We start from the raw sequence: 9,179 nt of genomic DNA, 5'->3' as shown, positions 1-9,179 counted from the left end.
AGACAGAGTCTTGCTCTGTCTCCCAGGCTGGAGTGCAGTGGTGCAATCTCAGCTCACTGCAAGCTCCGCCTCCCCGGTTCACGCCATTCTCCTGCCTCAGCCTCCCGAGTAGCTGGGACTACAGGCACCCACCACCATGCCCGGCTAATTTTTTTGTATTTTTAGTAAAGATGGGGTTTCACCATGTTAGCCAGGATGGTCTTGATCTCCTGACCTTGTGATCTGCCCGCTTCAGCCTCCCAAAGTGCTGGGATTACTGGCATAAGCCACCGCACCTGGCCTCTTCCAAGTCTTTCTTTACTGGTTTTTCCTACCTAACCTTTAAATATTGAAGTTTCTGTGCATGTTTCTGGGAAGGGGTCTGGGAAGCACTGCATCCATGGCCAGCCACCTCGTGCTCAACAATGGCACCAAGATGGCCATCCTGGGGCTGGGCATCTGAATGTCCCCTCCAGGCCAGGTGACCAAGGCTGTGAAGGTGGCGATTGATATCAGGTACCGCCACATCTACGAGAATGAGAATGAGATAGGGGTGACCATTCAGGAGAAGCTCAGGGGGCAGATGGTGAAGCATGAGGAGCTCTTCATCATCAGCAAACTCTCATGCACGTACCATGGGAAGAGCCTGGTGAAAGGGGCCTGTCAGAAGATGCCCAGTGACCTTAAGTGGGGCTACCTGGACTACTACGTTGTTCACTGGCCAGCCAGCTTTAAGCCTGGGCAACGTGGTTCCCAGTGACACTGACATTGTGGACACACGGGTGGCCATGAAGAGCTGGTGGATGAAGGGTTGGTGAAAGCTACTGGCATCTCCACCTTCAACCATCTCCAGGTTGAGAAGATCTTAAACAAACCTGGGTTAAAGTATAAGCCAGCAGTTAACCAAATGGAGTGCCACCTGTGCCTCACACAGGAGAAGTTAATCCAGTATTGCCACTCTAAAAGCATTGTGGTGACTACCTCTAGTCCCCTTGGCTCTCCTGACAGCCCCTGGGCCAAGGCTGAGGACCCTTCCCCCCGGGAGGATCCCAAGATCAAGGCGATCATAGCTAGGCGATCCAGGTTCGGATCTGGTTCCCCAAGGCAGAGGAACCTGATGGTGATCCCCAGGTCTGTGATACCAGAATGCATTGCTGAGTCACAGACTTTGAACCAAGCAGCCAGGATACTACCATCTTATTCAGCTACAACAAGAACTGGAGGGTCTGTGCCTTGGTAAGCTGTGCCTCTTACAAGGATTACCTCTTCCATGCAGAGTTTTGAAGGGGTGGATGCCTGCTCATCCCCAGTGACCTACACTTGTTTTTCCTGCTTATTTTTTTCTTGCAAATGTAGCATGGCCTGTGTCACTCAGTGGTGGAACAACAACCTCTAGACTGACCAGCCAGGGCTTGTCTAGCTTGATGTTGGGTCTGAGGAGCAGTGTCAGTAGAGTAGAAGTCTATTCCAGTTTCCTCTGCCCTTTTTTTTGCCCAGCTGGGGAAAGTGCAGCCTGCATATCCTTTTTTTGACCAAGGAGAAGCAAAATCTACAAGGTCAAAATAGTGCCACTAACAGTCACGTTTTGACTGCTTGTAATTTTTCAGCAAGACTTCTCTTTGCCTAAAAAAAAAGTGCTGTTGTGAGCTTAAAAAATTTTTGACATGTCTTAGGCTGTGTACTACCATTTTAACTTCCACTCCCCCATTTTCTTCAAACCTCCATCTTTGTATTATTGTGTGTGTGTATGTGTTCACTTATAGGAATTTGGGTGTGCAAAAGTGTAAATTTCTTTTTAAAACATTTCTCATATTCTCATTTCTGCTGATAGTAGTAACTCAGTTACTTTGGCTCAGGGTTTCTCAACCTCAATACTCTTCACATTTTGGACAGGATAATTCTTTGTTGTGAAGGTTGTCCTACATGTTTTGGGATGTTTAGCAGCACCCCTGGCCTCCACTCACAAGATGCCAGTAGCCTCCTGCCCTTGCTAGTTGTGCCAACCACAAAATGTCTCCAGACCATATCAAATGTCCCTGGAGGTGTAAAATTGTCCTTGGTTGAGAACCACTGCATTTACCTTAAACTCAGTCTCTTTGAGGGTACCTAGTCATTTTGTTTCACCTTACCTTCCTTTTCCTTCCCATCTCCCTGGGAATGGTCAGAGGCTCTGGAGGACTTATGCATAACCTTGACATTGGCAGAGAAACCTTTGATCTGCAATTACTTCTCCACTGGCATTCCCTGTTGCTGTCACTCAAAGCCTGTTCTCACAACAGGCTCACTGCAGGACCATTGCTCTGCTGGGTTTTGGCGTCTCCCCTGTTGCTTTCACATAGTTCCTGCCTCAACATTGGCTGGCAGCTCTCTAGCTTCTGAAACTCAGCAACATTTTTCCATCTCAACTCTGACTGTGGCTGCCCATCCCACAGCCTCTACTGTGAAAATCTCTCTTCCTCTTCTGCAAGTTGATATTTTAGTTCCCTCCGTGCTCACTCAAGTCCCTGATCACTTGCAGGGGCTCCTTCAAGGTGGCGTCTGTGTATGAGGTGGGGTCTCATCTCCTTTCTCCTTGAACCTGCCTCATCCTTTCCATTTTAGTGCAGCTACTCCATGTTGGCATGGGGTGCCCTGAAAGGCGGCTTCCTCCCAGCAATTCAGACACAAAGTCCTCTGCTGCCTTGTCTTCCTGCATCTTTCTGAAGGTTTCCATCATCCCTTCTTTCCTAGGGTTTTGGACCGAGAGGGAGCAGCATGTGGAACCCTCTTACAGAGACCACATTAACTCCCTTTAGCTGGTTGACTCCCCACATTCTCTCTAGCTCCCTCCCTCAAGTCTTCTTATCATCTCTCTATATTTTGGGACAAGTTCTTTTGCAATCAGAGATTAGACTTTATTGTAAAACACTATGTTCTGAGTGCTTCATGTACTTTTCCTTCTGGAGCTGAAGAAACCTTCCCCCAACCTCCTTCAAATCTGTCTCTGCCATAGGCCTAAAACCTATTTTGGAACTCAACATAGGCTTTCGAGCCCATTATTTGATTTTTTCATTCGTGCTGGGATTTTTGGTGTTCCTTCTTCATTGGGATAATAAGCCCTAGCGTTAAGGTTCAGTAGAAATGACAGAAGTACTGGACAATAAAAAAAAATTACCAAGAAGAAAAAAGATATAAACTATTATTCCACTACCTATGACTGATTGTTTAACTTTTGCACTTCCTTTTGCAAAAGCCCTGTTCAGGGCTCACTAAATATTTCATTTCCATCAGAGCTTAATCTTTTCAGAGGAAGAAGGTAATACTACCTATTGCTGACTTTGAATGGGAGTTTGGGGATATGAGGGTCACAGAGAGATGATTATTGCCCTCTTCCTCCAAACTGTGGAGCTGACCATGCCATAAAACAGTTTGAGTCATCAGGAATGAGCTTCGAGAGGAACCACTGGTGTAGAACTTTCAGTCTATGTGGACATAACCAATAAAAAATTTGGAGGGGGTGTAAAGTGTATGTATATGTGTTTAAAACGTTATTGGCAAAGCCTGGTTGTTTTACTGCCAGTAATGGTCATTCATTTTTTCCCCTATAATTCTATTCAGCTTCATTCTGGACTGATTCAAATAGGAAGCCGACACGATGTCAACCAAAAATCATTTTAATCTCCAAGTCCTATAAAACAATATAAAATACTCGTATAACTCACTTTCCTGGAATGAAGTTTATAGCAACTAAAGTGCTTCCAATTTTATTTTTAGAAACTGCTTCATGCATTTTACATTGAATTAAGTCTAGTTCTTTTCTGTGACAGTTGGAGAGATATTTTAAATCTCAGCCAGTGGGCAAAGAATAATTTGTTTCTGATCTACATTTTTGCTTTGAAGAAACCATCGACTCTATTAATAAAACAAATGCTGTTTTCTTTTCCTTGAGAATCCACAACCTGCACAGCCTCTGCTTGACAATCTGAGACAAAATAAATGTGATAAAATGGATTTTATATTACATTGAGCCAACCTGACATGGAAGTGAAGGGACTGGTCCCAAAGAGTGACAATTACATTTACTGTATTCCAGAATCAGCAATGCATTATGGTCCCTGCCTGCAAGTGCTTCTGAATGGAATTTCAAAGCCCTTGCAGATCCATATGTAGCCTTTCAAGATAAACTGTACATCAGCTAGTTCCCAAACCTCAAAACTACTGCCCACAGACAAAAGCATAATTTAGAAAAGAAACTCCCATACAAATACACAGATGAAATATAGGTTGAAAATGGTGTGTAATTACCGGTACATTACTGGTCATTACTGGTGTGTTAAGAGTCTGCTCTGATTAAAGAGATAATAAATCTTCAAGGAATTAAATAATTCTTAAAAGGCAAAATGACACTTAATGATGGATTTCTATGACCCACTAGGAAAAACAAATAAACAAAAAACATTGTATGTGGGTAATTTAAAAAAAAAAGTTTCTTGAAAGACAGGATAAACACTGACTATCATATTTGCTACAAACGTGGAGATCAAGTAACAAGTAAATCTTTGGTAAACCCCTCGCAGTCTGGAATCAGCTCAGAAAAAACAGAAAGGCGAATTCAGAAGAGCCACAAGGATGAGAACTGTGGGCTGATAGATGACAACCCCCAAAATACAACTGCTGAAGAGGTTTAGATGCAAACCTCAAACCACTTGTATTAACTAATTGACCCTCAGCATTTGCCACTGATCAATCGTTTACATCCTGACTGGTGAGTTCTTTTAAAATGATCGTTTTTATGGTTGTATTTATTTTCCTCAACTTTTTATTTTGGAAACTTGCAAACTTCCAGAAATGTTGAACGAATAGGAGGATAAAAACCCTTATATCCTTTACCAACATTTACTGATTGTTAACATTTTATCACATTTGTGATACATTTGTGCACTCTTTGTATATATTCCCCCAATCATTTGTAAGTAAGTTGCAAATATTAGACTCTTCCTGTTCTACATACTTGAGTATGTATCTCCTAAGAGCAAGGACATCCTCTCACATAGCCACAATACTGTTATCACACCAGGAAATTTAACATTGTTATAAATGTTCTGTCTTTTATACAAAACATATTTGCATTTCCCAAATTGTTTCCAAAAATGTTCTTGATAGGGTTTTTTTTTTTTTTTTCTGATCTAGGACCATCAAGAATCATGCACTGTATTTGGTTGTCTTTTGCCCTTTAATTTAGAACAAGGATGAGCAAACATTTTCTGTAAAGGGACAGATATGAATACAAATATTTATATTTATGAAGAACATATAATAATATAAATATTTTAAGCTTTGCAGCCCATACTGTCTCTGTTGCAACTGCTTAACTGTGGTGTTGTAGCACAAAAACAGCCATAGACAATATGTAAAGGAATGAATGTAATTGTGTTTCAATAAATTCATATCATTTTCAAGTGCCACGAAATATTTTTCTAATTTTTTCTAGCCATTAAAAAATATAAATATACAAACCATTTGTAGATCACAGGTCATCAAAAGCATAGGTGGCGGGATTTGCCCTACAGATCATAATTTGATGATACCATATCTAAAGCAACCCTCTGCCTTTTTTTTTTCAAAGGAAACATTTTACTGAAGTATATGGAAATGAACACACTTTCAAGAGGAGAGCTTGACGATTTTTCACAAGGTGAACAGGATCATGTAACACAACTCAGAATAAGAAATAACTGCGACTTTATTTCATTTTTTAAAAACTCCACTTCTTTATGTTATGTATGTGGATTCAAAGGTGGTTAGCTAAGTGTGCTATTATAGAATCCTTCCAGAAATGGTTTTAAGTCTTATTATTAGAGTCCTCATCCTCTGCAGTGAACTGAATATCTCAGTCTTGACAATTATCCTGCCTTTTGGGCCAGGCGAGCTAATATGTGTGACAAAGTCATGCATGGAACCACTTCAGAAAATATGCCAATTCCTGCAGATTCCATGAATGATTTCACCCCTTTTTGTAGAGCTCTCTTCCGGCTTTCTGCATTACCTCGGAGGGTGCCCAGGCCTGATAGGCAGGAAGGTGGTGCTTAAAGAATGGACTTAAGAAAGGGTAGACGTCAGCAGGGCCCGGGATCTGGGAGGTCTGGCTTTGTTCACAGGCTGGAGGGAAGCCAGGAGCCGTCATCCCTGGTGGGTAACTGGTTGATGAGACCACTTAAGACAGTTCTTTTACCTTGTTTGCTGCATTTTATTTACCATGGGGTGCAAAATTTCTTGGCTTTGTAAAAGCAAAACTTGGAAAGTTTCCTTTAGACATGTGAATGGTCATGGGATCTCCTCCTGGTATGGAAATAAGCTGCCTCAGAAGTTCCTAGCTTTTCTATTTACTCCAGGCATCTTCAATATGTTTATAATATTTCTAGAGATTATCCCCAGTGTGAAGTGGGGATTAATCCATTTTTTTTCAGGACACAGAGCCAAACGTCAATCAGCTTTTCTGAAAATGGCAGAATTTCTTGGATGATATGTGTCCTAGGCATATTGATATCAATATGTGTCCTAAGCAATCATCCAAGGGCACATAATTTTTTTTTTTTTTTTTGAGACGGAGTCTTGCTCTGTTGCCCTGGCTGGAGTGCAGTGGTGCAATCTCGGCTCACTGCAAGCTCTGCCTCCCAGGTTCATGCCATTCTCCTGCCTCAGCCTCCTGAGTAGCTGGGACTACAGGCACCCACCACCACACCCGGCTAATTTTTTTGTATTTTTAGTAGAGACGGGGTTTCACTGTGTTAGCCAGGATGGTCTCGATCTCCTGACCTCATGATCCGCCCGCCTCAGCCTCCCAAAGTGCTGGGATTACAGGCGTGAGTCACCGCGCCTGGCCGGACACATAATTTGGGAGAGGTACAATCAAATAAATGGTGGTCTCGCCTTGAGGTTTAGCATGTGAGTTCAGTTACTTTCACACTGGTGAATTTGTTTGAAGAAGCTTAATCCCAGGACAATGTCCACTGCAGATTTATAATATTCTCCTAGGAATATCACACTCACATTTCAGAATAAAGACCCCTCTGTAGGTCTAACTTTGAGAGACCTGAATCAACACTGAAGAACTGAACAGGCTCAGAGCCAGCTTCGCTCCTGGGGTTCTCAGGCCCTTTCTTTTTTTCTACCCTCAGACCTAATTTTATGTTAATATCCATCACCTCCCTCTCCCTTAAACTATTTCTACTTGGCTGAAGGCATTTAACTATTAATTCTTCGATTTTATTGAAATTTTTTTTCTATGTTCACATTCCAAATAATAAAATGGCACAATTAAGCTAATCAACATGGCAAAGGATCTATCCCTACCAGAGAACAGAAACCAGTCAGACAGCACATACTGGGGAATTCCAGGTTGGGAAGGAAAAAAGTTGCCATGAATCCTGGTAGCTTCTTCTTTTAAGTTTATTTATGACGATGTAGCTTGAAAGATGATTGAGCTTTCTTCTTGTAATTTATGATACAACAAGGTTATCCGTTTTTGTTTTTTTTTAAGTAAATCCCTTTCTCTGGCTTTCTTATTTAGCTCGTGTTTCCAGGATCAAAGCATCATAAATAACCAATGATGAAAAATACCACCTAAACATTAAGAGACAATTTCCATAAACGTTCACATTAAAAATGCATGACTGGTATGAAGATTTAATGGTAGTCACAGTGTAGTTTCTGTCTTTTGCTGCGGTCATATTTTCCTTTGTGTTGTCTCTCCTATTTAACTTTGAAGCCCACTAAAGATGAAAAATGGGCATTCATGGAGCAGGCGCATATGGCTTTAGCTGTTTGGTGGCGGATCTGGCGTTTTCCCCTCTGTAGCATCAGTCTTTGTGTTCTCAGCAATGAACTTTAATAAAACAACCTTAAATCTGAGAGATGGTGGAGAGAAGAGAGAGCAGTAGATGTAAGCTGACTCTAGTATTTGTTTTGTCTGTAAATGTGGTAAAATAGACTAATGCACAACTAACCACTCCTCCTATCCCCACTATGTCATTTCCAGAGTTATGTAAAATTGTGTCAGAGATACTCAGTTAATGAGCTTTCTGAGCCATGGTAGTAATATAGATGTGGTGTTCATACAGTGACTTTCATTTAATCACAACCAAACAAGAACTCTTGCATGATAGAGAAAAAGGCCCTACAATAGACTACTAATTACTATCATTATTGTTGTTGTTGTTGTTTAGGCAAGCTGAGGAGAATAAAAGAACACTAACCATTCTTTTTTATAACATATTAGTAAACATACTAAAATGTAGTTGTGAAATGGTTAAAGTTGTGGGGAATATAAGCAATATAAGCCTTTTTATTCTTTTTTTTTTTAATGTTGGCTACTGGCCAGGCACGGTGGCTCACACCTGTAATCTCAGCACTTTGGGAGGCCGAAGCGGGCAGATCATGAGGTCAGGAGATCGAGACTATCCTGGCTAACACAGTGAAACCCCGTCTCTACTAAAAATACAAAAAAATTAGCCAGGCGTGGTGGTGGGCGCCTGTAGACCCGGCTACTAGGGAGGCTGAGGCAGGAGAATGGCTTGAACCTGGGAGGCGGAGCTTGCAGTGAGCCAAAATCGTGCCATTGCACTCCAGCCTGGGGCGACAGAGCGAGACTCCGTCCCCCCCAAAAAAAAAATGTTGGCTACTAAATTTTGTTCAATGAAGATAGGCTGCTGGGGTTTCTGTGGGAAATGTCACATTGGCTAGTAAGCCTTGGGAGAATTGCAAGGCTCAAGTCAGGCCTCCTACCAAGATCTCAGAGTTCACAACTATTTGGCTGTCAGGGAAGAAGGGTTGAGAAATGTCCCCCTGGTTTCCGCTGGGAAAGGGCTACCTCAAGACTTGTTTTCTTTGCCTTCCAGCACCAGAAATGTAAAGTGTTGAGATACTTCAAGTCAAAGAAGTGAGAGGGGTAAATAAAGCATGTCCATGATAGGCTAACGATGAAGAGAGACCTAAGGGTTAGATGAGAATTGACTAGTTTAGTGTCTAAGAGGAGGAAAGATCTAGAAGCATCTAATTAGATTGAGGCCAGGAATTTTAAATGAGAGACATTCTGATAATTTTATGTATATAGTTTTTCTTCCCAGGTATATCCCAAATTCCTTAAAGGCTTAGGTCCTTTATTTCCATTTGTCTTCCGCATAGAACTTCAGCAGGAAGACTTGCACAAAGTGATGGATCAA

The 9,179-nt window shown here is 41.7% G+C and overlaps 1 pseudogene; it reads left to right on the top strand.

Annotated features, from left to right (window-relative positions):
* The first annotated feature begins 379 nt into the window (after positions 1-379).
* On the top strand, positions 380-1,263 carry LOC100607018 (annotated as a pseudogene).
* The last annotated feature ends 7,916 nt before the right edge of the window (positions 1,264-9,179 follow it).

Source organism: Nomascus leucogenys, chromosome 1a (assembly GCF_006542625.1).
Source record: "Nomascus leucogenys isolate Asia chromosome 1a, Asia_NLE_v1, whole genome shotgun sequence".
Lineage (NCBI taxonomy): Eukaryota > Metazoa > Chordata > Mammalia > Primates > Hylobatidae > Nomascus > Nomascus leucogenys.
This window is presented reverse-complemented; position numbering and strand designations above follow the sequence as displayed.